Below are 16946 nucleotides of genomic sequence, written 5' to 3'. Positions count from 1 at the left end.
TGATTAATTCTGATACTTTCAGCCCTGTATGGGGTGGTACTAGGTGGTAAAATACAGGATTTCCAATAGGCTGACATTTCCCATGTCTGAGATGTAGAAATAATTGCCATTGTACTTGCATATGTGAAGAAATTTGTGTGTGCGCTAATCTGAGGTGAAAAGGTCACTTGTGTGCTTCAGGCAGATCTCTGGAACAAATAAAGATATGATATTATGACAGATAACCCCTCCTCACCCCCTCTAACTCTAATCTTATCAGCACAGTGTGGTACCTTGCCTTGAATATAGGCCAGCAACCAGCATGGATATCTTTTTGCAGAAGCCTGTTCTACCAACTTTTCATTACTATTATCTTAGCAAACTTGAACTTGGAGCAGACTTGTCTTCCTGTATTCAAATGCAGTGTAACCTGCAATGCAGATAAACCTGTGCAGGGAGACATAAATTTCTCCTAGTATGCTCTCTAAGATTTAGCCATCTCATCTAAGTTTATTTCCTCCTTTGGTGATCAGTGGACATGAACTGCATTCATAGTGTGATTCACCCTATAGGGCTTGGATGTCCAATACAGGAAGGCTTCAAGTACTTCTCACAGAGATCAGAATCTCTCTCAAACCTTTTAACTGGCATTAAGTGAGAGAGTCCCACCTTAGAGATTGACTTTATTTATTTATTTATTTATTTATTTATTTATTTATATAAATATATATATATATATATATTGTGAGCTTTCTGACTGTGCACAGACAAGTACACCTTATGCCCTTCATCAGTTTTCACTGACATTCTTAGTGGATTGAGAGTATCTTTCTGTCAATTTTACCTATAAATTTCACATGTCATCGGTCTTTCTTTTCTTTCTTTCTTTTCACTGAGCTTGTTTTTACAAACTTTTACTCAGTTAGCAACCTGGAGTACTGTTTAAAATGAAGTGTGTAGATTTAAATTTGTGTTAGCTATCATAAGTCCTTGTCATTTTTCTTCTCTGTAATGTTAAGACTTATTAAAATGTAAATGACAGTACTGGAAATGAATCATGCCTAATGCATTTTATTATTACTGTGCATTGTAAAACACTGAATAAAACAGTACTCCAAGAAATTCATATACAGAGCCACTTCTTATTATATGTGCTCCTGAGTAGCCTAAGCAAGGATTAACTAGCTCACATTAGCTATAACATTAGTCACTTGTGTGAGTTCTTGTTTGTAAGAAGGAAATCACTGTGAATGGATCAATGATCATGAACTTTTCATGGTCAAGATCTTATTCTAAAGCAGCTTTCTCTTGTGAATGAGAAAAATATATAACAGACAAGCAAAATTAGGGGCTAGTTTTATGCACACAGGAAATGTATTATAAATGACATTAAGCCATAGCCAATTAGATCTTTGATTCAGTAATTGTTGTAGAGCTAATCAACTTCTAATAGAATAACATAAATTTGGCAATATATAGTTTTTAAACAGGAAGTATATGTACTCATTGGTCAGGACGTGTCTGCATAGCAAAAAACAATACAAAACAAAAAAAAAGCAATGGAGGTAAGTTAGATTATTTTGAATCCAATCAGTACAACAAAATCACTTATCCTAGCACAAATAGGTATTATGTTCATTTCTGGAATGCTTTTAAAAATACTTCTATTCCTTGGATATCAGAATACACTGTGTTTTAAATTGCCAAAATCTAAGTTAGTAAGCTAGTGTGTGAAAGGGATATATAGTGTGAACATACTAAATGTGTTATTGAGTGTATTATTCAGTAAGATTTGGTAATAAAGAAGCAGGGGAGATTCAAACTGGACATTAGGAAGTATTACTTTTCAGAAAGGGTGGTCAGGCACTGGAATGGACTGCCCAGGGAGGTGGTGGAGTCACCGACCCTGGGGGTGTTCAAGGAAAGACTGGATGTTGTGTTGAGGGACATGGTTTAGTGGGAGCTATTGGTAATAGGTGAACGGTTGGACTGGATGATCTTTTAGGTCTTTTCCAACCTTGGTGATTCTATGATTCTATGATTCTAAGCTCATTTTCTATGAATATGGCTGAATTCAAGTTTAATAGTTACAGTTATGTAAAAGTCAACTACACTTTAAATTGTGCTTTATTTCTATGTTGCTATTTATATAGCAGATAAGACTTTCTCAGAAAACAAAGATTTGGAGTTTTTGAGCAAAACTCAACTATTGACTTCAGTAAGGATCAGGATTTTGTTTTTGCTGTTTTTCAGAGGCAGCCATCCTTTTAGTACCTGAGCCTTTGGTTTCTGAGAGTTTCAGATCACTCTGAGATTAATGTGAGCAAACAGCACTGTACATCTAGTAGAGCCAGTCCCCAGCTACTGAAAAATGATGTGAGAACAGCTATGACAAAACCTTTCTTTGTGCTGCGAGCTTCTAAAGAGAAATCAAGAATTCCCAGTAGAACATACTGGAGATTCTGCTGGAGACAAAAGGAGAAGGGGAACTCAAGACATTTTTAATTCTTCCTCCTTCTATTGAAAACACATCAAAGGGGTGTGGGAGGTTAAGTGGCTTTTGGCTGAGCAAAATTACTGGGCAAAGAAGCCCAGAGAGAGCAAATTAAGGAAAGCAGAAGTAATTGGTTGAATGAGATTCAGATGGCTGCAGGAACAGAAGGAAAATGGAGTGAGTTAATCAGTACCTTATATCATCTATCGCAGATAAAAAATGGAGAAATAGAAACTGAAGTGAGAGGTGAAAATTTGTCTCCAGTTGTAATAAGGGAACTGGTCTCACTGCTAAAACTGCAAATTGCATCAGCTCCATAAATCCCTGGTCTGAACTGATGAACTCCACATAGGCCAATTAGTAGCTGTAAGAAAATACTGTTTTAAGATCACTTACACCAAAATTAAGTAATTAATTTGGCAACAGAGACACCCAAACTACAGGTTTTCAGGGATAACCTTGGTCTTTGAAGAAATACGGCTTGCATTTACAGGTTGGCAAATTCATTAAAATAAAGAAGCAAACATAAAGTTGCTTTTTAGGTGATGGAAACTGAGCCAGAATCTTATTAATACTTATATAGTGACAGATTGGGGAAAAAATGGTTTTATGGCTCATGTGAATATCTGTTCCCTCTTTAATGATGATTAGCTCCTCACTGTAGTCTTAAAAGGTCAGGGTTGAAAAAGGGCAAGATGGTAAGGTCATTGTACCTTGTAGCAGATGAAATATGCATGGTTTAGCTGGCCTTCGCCCTGCAAATACAGAGAAGTTTTAAAAATGTCAACATTAAGTAAGACAAATACTATTGATTTTTCTCGTTAGATGAACCATCTGTCTTTTTCATGCTAGGGTGAATTATGACTACTGCTTGTCAGTAGCACTGGTGGTATTTGAGTTTTTTTTCTGTTCAAAGTTAGTCCTTGTTGAAGGCTTGCATTCCTGGAGCACTAGAGGTTTCTGTGCCTTGTGGTATGGACATACCATCTGGTTTTGCTGGTAGAAAAGGTTACTGCCCCCCAACTCCTTGTTTTGCTGTCAAGAGATGATTGCCCTCTTACATCTGCCTGCAGACTGCTCATGTGAGCTCTCCCTAACCTTTTGCAAGAAAAATGAACTGGCCTAGCTTAAATAATTTAAAATAATAGTTCTGCTAGGCTGTCTCCTGATGAGTGACTGCAACCTTTTGGTGAAGTTTGTATGCAGGGGATAGCTATGTTCTGTGGAAGGGGAAAACCACAGGCATACTCTTCAACCAGAATTTAAGTGTCTTTTTTTTTTTTTTAATAATATCAAAAAGGAGTATGCTACAGCGAGTTCTGCCAATGTGTTTTACTTCTACTATCATGTTTCAGAATATTTCCTTTAGACACACCTACAACCTGGCATTCTGTACATTTCCATTTTATAATTACAGAGTTAATCAGCTGTATCTTAGGCAAAGTATAAAGTGTCTTCTGAAGTGCATGGGCTTTATGCATTCAGAACACTGAAACATGATTTATATCACTGATTTACTGTAGCTTAGAATAAATTTGAGAGGAAACAGATTGTTTGCTCTCAGTTATTAGCACAGTGGTCAGTAGCACCATAACAAACTAGTCTGGGTTTGTATAATTATGCTACAGTAGTATAAAGAATACAGCAAACACAGATAGAGAATATGATCGAAAGGGCACTTCATAGTTTTTTTTTTTTTTCTATCATGGTTTCCAGATCGTTGTGAGGGATTAAATTGTTCTGCTTTCCTTGGCGTAGAAAAATTCTCATACTTCTCATAATTTCTCATACTTGCTCTGAAATAAAATACTGAGATGTGAAAGAACTGTCATAATTTTTGGAACACTTCTGCATTTAGAATATCCCAGGGTGTTTAGGTTATCTCTAAGACATTGAGTAGGCTACTACTGGATTGATTCTACCATTGTAATTTTCTCTTTATCTCAATATTCTAATTAAAATTATAGCAAACTGTGAGTCAAGGCTGTGTTTGCTGTAGACTTGACTCTGACATTCTTAATGTTTTAGAGCATATTCAAAATTAATACAGTAATCTTGAGAATTATTTCATAGAAGTAACTCAAATGATCAGAAATTATTCTTTTTCTTGCAATTTTCCTTTTGTCTGAACACCAAATCCCCATTACATCTAACTCCTGAAATTAGTACTTCTATCTTTGTCTAGGTTTACGTGAAATCTTGGAGAAAGGTAAAATAAAAGAGCTTTGCTGAGGAAACCTCATGATGTCTAAAAAGAAGGATAGCCATTGTCTACTTTAAACCCACATGTTAAATGCCTACATAGCACTTTTTTCAGCTGATGACTTTGGAGTTCATTATATCCATTTATTCTTAGAAAAATTGGTTTACAAAACTCTCTTTAATCAATTTTAAAAAGGCAATTTCATTTTAAACACTATTACCGCAGTGAGAAGTCATCAGAACAATAATGTCCTATATTCTCTCACGCACCTGTAATGATTATAAAGTGCTTTTTTCCCTCTAGTACTGGATCATTCAAATATACATGTATGTTTACCTGAAAGAGATATTATTAATCAATAAAAATATTAGTATATTTTAGTTCTTGATGTGTTATTTTCAACACACAGAACCCCAAAATTATTGAATTACCTCAAAAATCATGAGAAATGAATCTTGAATTCATGCAAGCGCTCAATTTCCCCGAAGCCTATCAGAAATCAATTTTTTTCCCCCACTGGGTTTTAGAGGAAGTTCTCCGAAGTAGCTGAATAAAGGTGAGCTATATGTAAGTGCTTCCAAGTCAGAAAGGAAACGACTATAATATTTTCATGTAGTCTGAAAAACACCTTACAAACTCCTGAAAAGTGATCAATTGGAATAATACTGCAGCAAGAAATAGGAAAATATTTTTTGCAAGCAAAAAAGAATAAAATACCCTAGTCCAAATTTTTGGTAAGTATTGTTTGAGGTCAAGATATTATTATGTTTGATGAAAGTACGAATGTCAATCAAATTGCAGAGGAGATAATTTTAGGGGTTAAGATTGCAGGCAGTCTTTGCTGTAGTGATGTGAGTTTGTGATCTTGTGGAATATGGACCTGGCAAAGAGCAAAGTCAGGACCCTGAACTTCTAAACAGCAAAATTATTGGATACAGTGTGCAATGTGAATAAAATGGAACTGAGGGACTGTAGTGGGTCCAGAGGAGGGTCATGATAATGATCAAAAGACTGGAGAAGCTCTCCTGCAAAGAAAGGTTGAGGGACTTGTGCTTGTTCAGTCTGGAAAAGAGTAGGCTCTGGGGAGACCTTATTGCAGCCTATCAGTCGTTGAAGGAAGCTTACAAGCAGAAGGAACCCGACTTTTTACAGAGTCTAGTAGCCGTGCGAAAATGGGGAATGGCTTAAAACTAAAAGAAGGGAGATTTGAGTGTGTTGTTAGGCAGAAATTTTTTACTCAGAGGGTGATGAGGCACTGACACAGGCTGCCCAGAGAAGCTGCAAATGTCCCATCTCTGGAGGCATTCAAGGCAGGGTTGGATGGGGCCCTGTTGGGCCTGACCCAGTGGGCAGCAACCTGCCCATGGTCAAGGGTTGGAACTAGATGAAAGTGCTGCTCAGAAAAAACTGAATCATCAATGTGTTATCAGTATTATTCTCATCCTAAATTCAAAAAATCGCACAGTATGTGCCACGATGGAGAAAATTTACTCTCCTGGACGAAACCATGTCAGAGATTTTGTTCTGATGTTCCGGTACACTGACAGTGTAGGATTTCCTTGTGGCAAAGGCTGCTTCTGAAACGTAATTCTTAATAACTGCTGATAATGCGGCCTTCCCTGAATTTCTTTAGTAATGAAGAATCCTCTTGTATTGTCAGCCATCCTGTAGCAAAGAGCTCTGCAATTTAGCTCTATTCCACGTGGAATGAAATATAGTCTTCATTGCGTATCTCCTAACCTGACAAATAACACCTATTTTGATTTTTCCCTCAACTACGGATGTATCATACACTGAATAATAAGAGGGCTCTCGGTCAGAATGTAGACAATTTTCTACAAGCCTTTCTGATTTCTATCTCTTAAGAGAAAATTAGTGTATATTTTTATGCTTTACCCTGGAGGATTGTGTTATGTAGTCTCTATGCAAGCTTTTACCTGTTATCTAAAGGTATGTAATAACAATTTGCTGGCTTTCAGGGAATATTGCCCACAAGGCTTTGACATGCTCCAGTTGTTAGAATCAGAAAAGCTACCAAGTTCTCTTCCATTCACACTTTTCCAGGCTATTACACCTTTGATTTAGCTTCACATTTGGGCACTCCAAGTGCTGGTGGAACAGCTCTCTGAATTTTTTCTTTTACGCAAGGCTTCTTCACCATAATCTTTCATGGTATCTCAACTATCAATGTACCTATGTGTGGAGGTATGTACTGATACGAAACAGAGAAATGCCATTCTCACCTACTTCCTGTGAGTCTGTATTTTCATATGTACTCCTCATTCTTCTGTGGCCTTCGAAATCTTAATGGTGGCTACAGGAGCTGAGGCAGTATGCTTTGCTGTTTGTTGCTTTGTGTTTGCCAGGGCTAGAGAATGTGGTAGACAGTATTCACAACAAGCCTGCCAACTTGTGGAGTTTCTGCTGTTATCCTGGGATACAACTGTGCAGATTGCGTGTGCCCCTTGTTCTGTTATTTCTCATCCCTTAGATTCCAAGCAGTATACAGACCAGTAACATACCAGTATTCTTGGAATCACATGGCCATGACCAACAGCATGTGTGTCAGGTGCATAAACATCCTTCCTCCTGGCAGACACTAAAAGTAAGAGAGCAAAGAGAAAATTACTCTGTATGTTACTACATACTAGCTAGACAGATATGTTAACATCACTGCAGTAAGAAATCTTTTTCAGCCTGCTGAGTGATTTTCAAGTCTTGGTAATACCTATTAGGATCATCTGAATTCACTGCAGATGGCTTTAAAACTCTTAAAAAAGTCAGTGAGTTAGAAACAAGCTTCATTCTTGATAAAGTAATTATGATTTATTTATTCATTTATTTTGAAACCACCATTGAAAATTTAGATACACTGTACTTAGATTTTCTTAAACACTTCTAATCTTGTGCTTGACTAATCTCATTTAAGTCAACAAAGCCACTCATACAACAAACTGAAGTGCCTACCTGTTCAGAGTGGCTTTTAGGTGTACTTATTCACTAGTCTTTTTATCGATTATGTTGGGAATATTCATTAATGATTTGAAATATTAGTTTTTACTATTATTAAATATTGCTAATTACTGGATTTTACTTTTAAAAGGAGTAAGCTTCACATATTCTACTTTAGCACTTTTCTGAAGCAGTTAGAACAAACTTTCTAAAAACTCAGCATCTGTTTGTCAGGCCTGAAACTTAGAAACTCATCAGTTGTTTTGTCTGGTCACAAAGGAATCATAACTTTAACACAGAGGTTCAGTTTTCTTCACTGAACAATGTTGTTTGACAATATTTTGTCATTTTTATGTGTTGTGTAATTGATGCTTACAATTTTGCCAGGAAACTTCAGTGTGTTCCTTGTGGATTTACTAAGTAGCATTTAATAGCTAGGCAAAAGTATCTGTAGAGCTTAAATAGTGTGCTCTCATGCCGTCTTGAACACTATAACTTTCTGTAGTACACGCAGGGCCTGTGTTACTCTGAAAGCTGAAAATGTTAAGTGATCTGACTTTTTAAATAAAGATTTTAGTAGCAATTGCAACCAGGACGTGATTATATTTCAAGGTTGTATTTTAAGTGAGGTGATGAGTCTTGGTCAGGTAAGATGCTGATAGAAGGTGACTAGTTAGAGTTTGTCATCTAAGAACTAAAATATGATTGATATAGTTGTGACATTCCAGTTGCCCTTAACTCAGATCCAAAACAAGATCTGTCCAGACCTTGCTTATGTTATGGAATCACAGTACGCTGATGTGTATAGTTGCCTGTTCCAGCACCTCACCACTCTCATAATAAATAACTTCCCCCTGACTCCAACCTAAATCTTCTCTCCTTCAACTCAAAATCATTTCCCCTTGTCTCTTTCAAAGAGTTGACTCCCCTCTTGTTAGTAGGCTCCCTTTAGGTACTGAAAGGCTGCAATGAGGTCGCCTTCTTTTCTCCAGGCTGAACAAGCCCAGCTCCCTCAGCCTGTTTTCGCAGGGGAGGTGCCTCGTCATCATCTTTGTGGCTCTCCTCTGTACCTTCTCCAACAGCTCTCTGTCTTTCTTGTACTGGAGGCTCCAGACCTGGACACAGTACTCCAGATGGGACCTCACAAGAGCAGAGTAGAGAGGAACAATCACCTCCCTGACCCTGCTGGCCACACCGCTTCTGATGGAGACCAAAATATCATTTGCTTTCTGAGCTGTAAGACCACACTGCTGGCTCATGTTAAGTTTTCCATTAGGACCCCCAGGTCCTTCTCTGCAGTCCTTCTCAAGGACTGCTCCTTCCAGTCCGTATGGATGCCTGGGATTACTCTGGCCCAAGTGCAAAACCTTGCAGTTTGCTGTGTTGAACCTCATTAGGTTCACCCAGGCCCACCTTTCAAGTCTGTTGAGGTTCCTCTGAATGGCATCCCTTCCTTCCACTATGTCAACCACACCACTCAGCTTGGAGTCATCAGCAAACTTGCTGAGGGTGCACTTGATTCCATCATCGATGTCATTGATAAAGATGTTAAAGAGCACCGGTCCCAAGACAGACCCCTGGGGGATGCTGCTTGTTACCAGCCTCCACCTGGACATAGATCCATTGATTACCACCCTCTATCTGCAGCCTTTCAACCAATTCCTTATCCATCGAATGGTCCACCCATCAAATCCACATTCCTCCAATTTGGAGATAAGGATGTGGTGGGGGACCATGTCAAAGGTCTTGCTCAAGTCCAGGTAAATGACATCAGTCGTCTTCCCTTTGTCCACCAGTGCCAACACTCCATCACACATGGCCACAAGATTGGTTAAGCATGACCTTCCCTTGGTGAAGCCATGCTGGCTGTCTCAGATCACATGCTCATTCCTCATGTGATCAAGCATGTCGTCCAGATGGATCTGTTCTATGATCTTCCCAGGCAGAGGTGAGACTCACCAGCCTGTAGATCCCAGGGTCCTCCTTGCTCCCTTTCTTATACATGTGTCAATGGTTTACGGGCTGGTTCAGTCCAGTTCCGTAACTAGAAGGGTGGAGGGATCCGCAGATCCGCGCCCCCAGAAAAGGAAAATAGGGGACCCCGAAATAATTGAAAACAGTGGCAACAATCTGAGGTGAAACAAACTAATTTACTAAATATGGTATCAGCAGAATATAAGGAAAGAGAGAGAGTGTGTGTCTAGAAGGTGGATCGGCCTCACCACAACGCTGAGATGAGAAGTGCAGTCCAGTTGAGACGATGAAGAAGTGCAGGCAGAGAAGCGCAGACGGAGAAGCGCAGGCAAAGAAGAGAGCATCAGGTGACCTTGCCGAGAGTTATATCTCCTCGCTGACCGCAAAGCCCCCTGGGGAAATGTAGCTCTTCTCCTCTGGACAGGCACCCAGAACTTTAGCATCAGCAGTCAAACCCCCAGTGCATTACATGATGTTATGATGTGGAATACTGATAACCAAAAATCATGAAACCATGACAATATGGGATTAATGTGACCCTTCCTCCAGTCATCTGGGACTTCACCTGACAACCACGACTTTTCAAATATGATGGAGAGCGGCTCGGCAACCACCTCAGCCAGCTCCTTCAGAACCCTGGGATGCACACCATCCAGCCCCATAGACTTGTACACATTCAGTCTCATGAGGCGGTCTCGGATTTGCTGTGCCACTACAGTGGGGGGGGGGATTTACTGCCTGGTCCCCACCTAGAGATTTAGGGATGCAGGGCTCAGGGACATGAGAAATACTAGAATCCTGGCTGCCAGTGAAGACTGAAGCAAAGAACTCATTCAGTACATCAGCCTTCTCTTTGTCTGTTGAAGCCAGTTCTCCTTTTACACTTACCAAAGGAGGTACACTCGCTTTGGCCTGTCTCATCTGGCCAATGTACCTGTAGAATGTCTTCCTATTGTTTTTCACATCCCTTGCCAAGTTCAGATCTTCCTGCACCTTGGCCTTCCTGATCCCATGTCTGTAAGTCCAGATGGCATCTGGTGATGCCCTTGTTTCCAGAGCTTGTACGCACCTTTCTTTGCCCTCAGTTTCCCCAGCAGGCCCTTGCTGAGCCATGCTGGTTTCCTGCCTCCTCTGCCTTCTTTCTTATTCAGAGGAATGGAGAGCTCTTGTGCTCTCAGAAAGGCATTCTTAAAGAGTAGCCAGCTTTCCTCAACATCTTTGTTTTTAAGGACAGCATCCCAGGACATCTTGGCCAACAAATCCTTGAACAGCTTAAAGTTTGCTCTTTCAAAGTTCAGGGTCCTAATCCCACTCTTTGCCAGGCCCACATTCAAGATCACAAACTTGACCAGGGCATGATCACTGCAGCCCAGGCTGCCTCTAACGTTAATGCCTTTAATGATCTCCTCCACATTGGTGAGCAGCAAGACCAGCAATGCTTCACCTCTGGTCGATCTGCCATTTCCTTGTTCTAGTCATTCCCCTGTTCCTTTGCCAGTATCATATATAATCTATAAAGGCAGTGCTTTCTCTGATACAGACATTCATTATGTTTGAAGTAAGTGTTTGGACAGCTTGTTTGGATCCTTGATTCAGAGTAAGTATTTTGCAATTGCACTCCCAAATAAACTGTGAATGTGTGCCTGCTTTCTTTTAACGAGCAGCTTCTTAATAACTAGAATAGAACATAAAAACAAGTGCCTGAAGAACAAAGTTGTTTATTGTTTTACAAACATAGCTCTTTGAGATCCTCTGTCCATAAGGTATGGGTTTTATAGTCAGATGTGTTAGCATAATCTCCCTGAAAGTGAAAGAGCACAGGATGGTATTGCTGTTCCACCTTTCCTTCACACACTTTGGAGGTGGTGTGCTAATAGCATACTGCAAATAACTAGATACATATAGGTAAATATTTTTTTTTCTGCCCGTTGATATGTGAATACAATAACCAAACTAGTCTCACCTCTGCATTCACAGTGGATACAATTACAGGAATGGCAGAGCAAGAATATTAATTTTTTGAGTATAAAGTGAGTCAAATGGTTACTTTTCATCAAAATATAGCCTTTATGGGTGTAGATATAGTGATTGTAATGTGAAAATAATGTGTGAGGCACAAAATGGGGCTCTAATGGGCTTTTAATGGCTGTCTGATTATCTGGTATGAAAAAAGAACCAACTAATACAGTATGAGGTAAAAGACCTCCTGCTGTGTAAAGATTCTGTTTTAAATTGAATTTGAATTTACTTAAAAAAAATACAACAATAATAACAACAAAAAAACTAGCAACAGGCAATTGAGCAGTTGAATGCTACAATAAAACTTAATTCTAACAAACCTCTATGGAGCAACCAACTTATGTTATAGCATCTCTGCATGCTAGGTTAAAGGCTCATCTCCACAAACACAAAGTAGAAGTAGAGGAACCCCAGTAATCTGAGCAGGAGCGTCCAACCTGGCTCTTTCCCAGGCTGGCTTGACATAAGCTCTGTACTCCAAGAGTGAGATCCACTAATTTGAGTTAACTATAGAGCTTTTCCTGGGGAAAGCCACACAGACTGAGGGGATTTACTGCCTACAGGCATGTGAGGTTCATTGTTGGGTTCAGGGGAAGAGCGTTTGAAGATTGTACATGATTAATAACAACATATTTGGGAGAATGAATGAAAAGTCAGGGGAAAAGAGGAATCATGCAGGTCTGGGCAGGAACAAGTGTGGCAAAATAGAATGAAAAGGATAAAATTGCCCAGTTGCATGTAAACAAGGTTCTGGTCCATATGCTTTCCATGTGCCCCACAGTCTGTCCTGTCTTCTCATTAAACCCAATTTACTGCTATTTGGGTTATGGGCTGTCTATTCGATGTGCATGTGTGTATGTTGGTGTTATGGGACAGCAAAGGACAGTGGGCAGTGAATAACATATGGTTCTATAAATGACTTCCTGGACTGCCAATGAAACTAAATAAAATCTATCTACCTAAAGTTTTGAGCAGAGAGAATATTATTGTCTCTACTTGCAATATTATGCTATTATGTATCTGCCAAGAACCAGATCAAAGCAGGGCTGGCTAGTTTATTGTTATAGAAAAAGGCTATTGAAGTACCATAGACTTACGCTGGATGAAAGATGCTATAAATACAAACCAGAAGTTTTAATTGCAGTGATACATTATTATTATTATTATTATTATTATTATTATTATTATTATTTTTCTGTTATTGCCCACAGATTCCTTTAGTATTTCTCCTATAGTGGTGTCTGTGTATGTGTTTTGGAGGACTGGGGGAAAACAGGTAGAGTCAGCTGTAGATGGATTCCCTTAGGAGATTTGAGACTATCTGCTGTACAGAAAACAATTTTGCAGTTGGTGAAAGGTGTGTTTACTAAATAAATGTTGTCTTCTTTTCTATAAGATTTCTGTGGAATAGATTGGCTTTAATATTTGGTGAGTGGTTTTAGAATAATGTTGAGAGGCTGTAATCATACAGAAAAAACACAGCTACTTTGAATGGACAGATGTGGAATAAATGGCTTATAGATAATCCCCTGTGAATAGATGCATCATGTCTCAGGTTGGTTATGGATCTGCTATGTTAATTGGCGAGAATGAAGGAGAATTCTCTGGGAATAAATCAGTGCTGTCAAACTGTATCTAAAATGATAGTCATTTCCTGGTTGGCACAGATAATAATGCTAATGATTGTCAGTGGAATCTTTTTACAAAACATATTGCATTTCCCTACTATTTTATCTCTTACTAATGTCCTTATTTTCTTTTCACTAGTTGCAATCTCAAACAGTGCACACAGTTAACCCTCAGCTATTTACAACAGAATCCACTATCAGAATCCTCTACATTTCTTAGGCGGGTTTGTATTGTAAACATTCAAGAATGTGCATTCTGAAGTTGAGCTAAGTTGAGTGAAGTTTAAGATGAGCACATCTCTCAGCTCTTCCAGAAATCTACTTTCTCAAGCAGATTTTTTTTTTTTTTGCAGACCTCTGGACAGCAGGGTGCAGTAGGTGTGCCTTGTATCTTCCCAAATTCCTGCAGAAATGGTGGAAGATTTAATTTATCTCAATGACAAGGTGACTATGGCTAAAAGTGAAGTGGGAAAGGACAGATCCTTCCTTTTCACATGAGAGAAAATTCTATTATAGGTAAAGCATAAGTTCCATAGAAAACTGTACAGTTAGGTTCTTCTGAGCTTATACTTTATCCAAGATTCTTTCAGATGTAAAGTAAGCATTTTCTTTTGTCCATCATTATCATTTATTACTAAAAACCTCAGGCTGTCGTTTCTTTATTTCTTCTTTTGCACGTACTGTACATAGAAGTCTGTGGCCATTGATTTCAACACTGAGCAGACATTCAGAAAAAACTCAATAAATTTCAGAAAAAAATTGTCTAGGCATTTCCATGAGACATGCACTCCTAAACTTTAGAGACTTTCCCAAATCACTTCTTGCCTCTCGTAATTTGTCCAGGAGCCTGGATTTCTTTCACTCTGCTTATCAAGGACTCTAAGTGAGAGCTGTTGGAGAGGGTCCAGAGGAGAGCCACAAAGATGATCAGGGGACTGGAGCACCTCCCCTATGAAAACAGGCTGAGGGAGCTGGGTTTGTTCAGCCTGGAGAAAAGAAGGCTGTAGGGTGACCTCATTGCAGCCTTTCAGTACCTAAAGGGAGCCTATGATCAGGAGGGGAGTCAACTCTTTGAAAGGGTAGATAACTGCAGGACAAGGGGAAATGGTTTTAAGTTGAGGGAAGGAAGATTTAGATTGGATGTCAGGGAGAAGTTCTTTACAGAGAGAGTGGTGAGGTGCTGGAACAGGCTGCCCAGAGAGGTTGTGGATGCCCCATCCCTGGAGGTGTTCAAGGCCAGGTCAGATGGGGTCCTGGGCAGCCTGGTCTAGTATTAAATGTGGAGGTTGGTGGCCCTACCTGTGGCAGGGGGATTGGAGATTCCTGATCCTTGAGGTCCCTTCCAACCCTGGCCATTCTGTGATTCTGTAATTTGACCTATGTTGTCTTATGAGTACTAGCACTTAGCCAGGCTTGGTCTAATAAAAACAGATTTGGAAAAAATCCAACTTTACTCTTTGTTAAGCATTCAAATATATATATAATACTCATTTACTTAATTACTCTGAATTAAATCAAAATTTAGACATTGATATTTCAAATGTGTCTGAAATGCAGCCATATGAAATTTAATAATGTCCTCAGCAGTCTAAAAATATTTTAACTGAATGGGAAAGAAAATTACAGTCATCCTTTATCTCATTTGTATAAGGCCTCTATACTAGTCTGTCTTAAATGGAAATAATGAGATTTAGATAACCAGTAGTTCAGGGTCAGTAGGAGATAGCATAATTAAGGATTGAAGATCTGATTTTAGATTTCTTCATGACTTAAATTCCAGACAAACTGGAAACTCAGCAGTTTCCTAAACGAGCAAATATAAGGAAATGACACTTGACCAAGGCCAGAGATTTGTTGCTATCTGTGTGTGAAAACATGCCCCAAATCCACTGGAGATAGAGAAGTTAAAATTGGGATGATACATGTGTATCTGTACTTGTCTGTGTGCAAGCCAAGTATTAAGTCTTCCATTATAGTCAATGGAGACCATTTGCAATGCACAGATTTTCTTGTGAGAAGCTATACTTTTTTGGAGTAGCTAAAGGCCAAGCAGAATAATGCATGTCATATAAATGGAGTTATATGTCTGTGTAATTGAATTTTGCACATAATCAGTACAGTATAAGGGGAAATCAGGAATGGCTAAGTTTGCCCTAAAATAGATACTTTGGACTACTACTTTACTATCTACTTATATAGCATCTAATAGAATATATCACTGTCCCTCACGGAGGATGCTGCATACTGTTACTTCTGATAAAATATTAGATCTGTTTCAAATGTAATGCTTTGTAGATTAATACATTATAGGGATAAACGTGTAAAAGACTGTGGCATGCTCTGATGCTACTGTAATGGAGGCTGCAGAAAAGCCTAAGTGAAATAGATTTTCAAAAATCAGCTTGTTCAACGTGCTGCATTATCTGAGTAAATAATTTGCTGAAAATAGTTCCCTTTACTCTTATACCAAAATTGATTTACACAAACAATAGAGCATATTGTAGGAAGATGTTTTTCTGTTCTGCCACTTACTCAGGAAAGCATCAGAGAAAATGTTTAGAAATTAAATACATTTTGTACAAAATATCTGACTTCACTCTTGCAACCACAATGTGGTTTATTCAGAGTTCCTTTTGACAGAAGACTTGCACTAGCATGGGGAGATGAAATAGTATTTTAAGAATCTGTGAGGCTGTTTGCTCCTTTTGGAAATGCACCATGAATCTTTGCTCCTCCATAACGAAGAGTTTATTATTGGTGAGGAAAAGCCTGTCTCATTCTCTGAATAGGGAGTGTGGTGTGCCTATGGATTCTTTTTTCCATGAAAGTACTGGAAGTAAAACTACACTTCTTCAAAGACTAATGAGGTGGTTCTGCAGCTGGGCTTCAGCAGCACCATGTACTCTTATCATTCACTCATCCTTAGACAGAGCTCACTGGTGCAATTATATATCACACAACATTATCCTCAGAGTGCCAGTGACAGATAGCATTGTTTTTGCAGTGGTGCTTTTCTGAAAAAAACTAAAAATAAATTCAAGTCACTCAGCTTCACTGCAAGGAATATTTGCTGAACTCATCAAACATTATGAGTACAGAACTGCTTGGACAGCAGTGAAGATGATGGGCATCTTAAACAGTATGGGAAAAGCTATAATTCCACTGAATTCTGAATTCAGACAGAGAAGAATCAAATGAGAATGGAACTGATTTTTTTGTGCTAATATTTGTGCCTCTTGTGTGGGTGGATATTTTGTAAGGTGATCTCTTCATAATCATATGAATATCATTATACAGGCTATATTTCTATAATTATGATGATATTGATGATTAGCCAAACATGTTTGAGTTTTCATACCTTTTCATCCCTTTTTTATGGCAAAATAACTGAAAGGTCCTAGAATGTTTAATTTTCTTTCTCTTTTGGTGGAACTTTAGGTTTGAAGAAATAAGATTTTGAAACAAAGAATAGCATTTAGAGACATAAATACCAACATATCCCATAACTTTGACTTTCAAATGTGGCATGTGAAATGAGATCCCCACTTATCTCTAAGTTATTTCTAAAGTGATTAAGAATGTTTTATTTGGGCAAAACCTGTTCTTATTTATCACTGTCGGATACATATTTATAACTGCAATTTACTTTTTATTTAATTAAAACATCTTTTACTTACAAAGATTTTTCTTCTTTTTT

This window comes from Meleagris gallopavo, chromosome 1, assembly GCF_000146605.3.
Source record: "Meleagris gallopavo isolate NT-WF06-2002-E0010 breed Aviagen turkey brand Nicholas breeding stock chromosome 1, Turkey_5.1, whole genome shotgun sequence".
Lineage (NCBI taxonomy): Eukaryota > Metazoa > Chordata > Aves > Galliformes > Phasianidae > Meleagris > Meleagris gallopavo.
The sequence above is the reverse complement of the archived record's forward strand: the minus strand, read 5'-3'. Positions refer to the sequence as shown.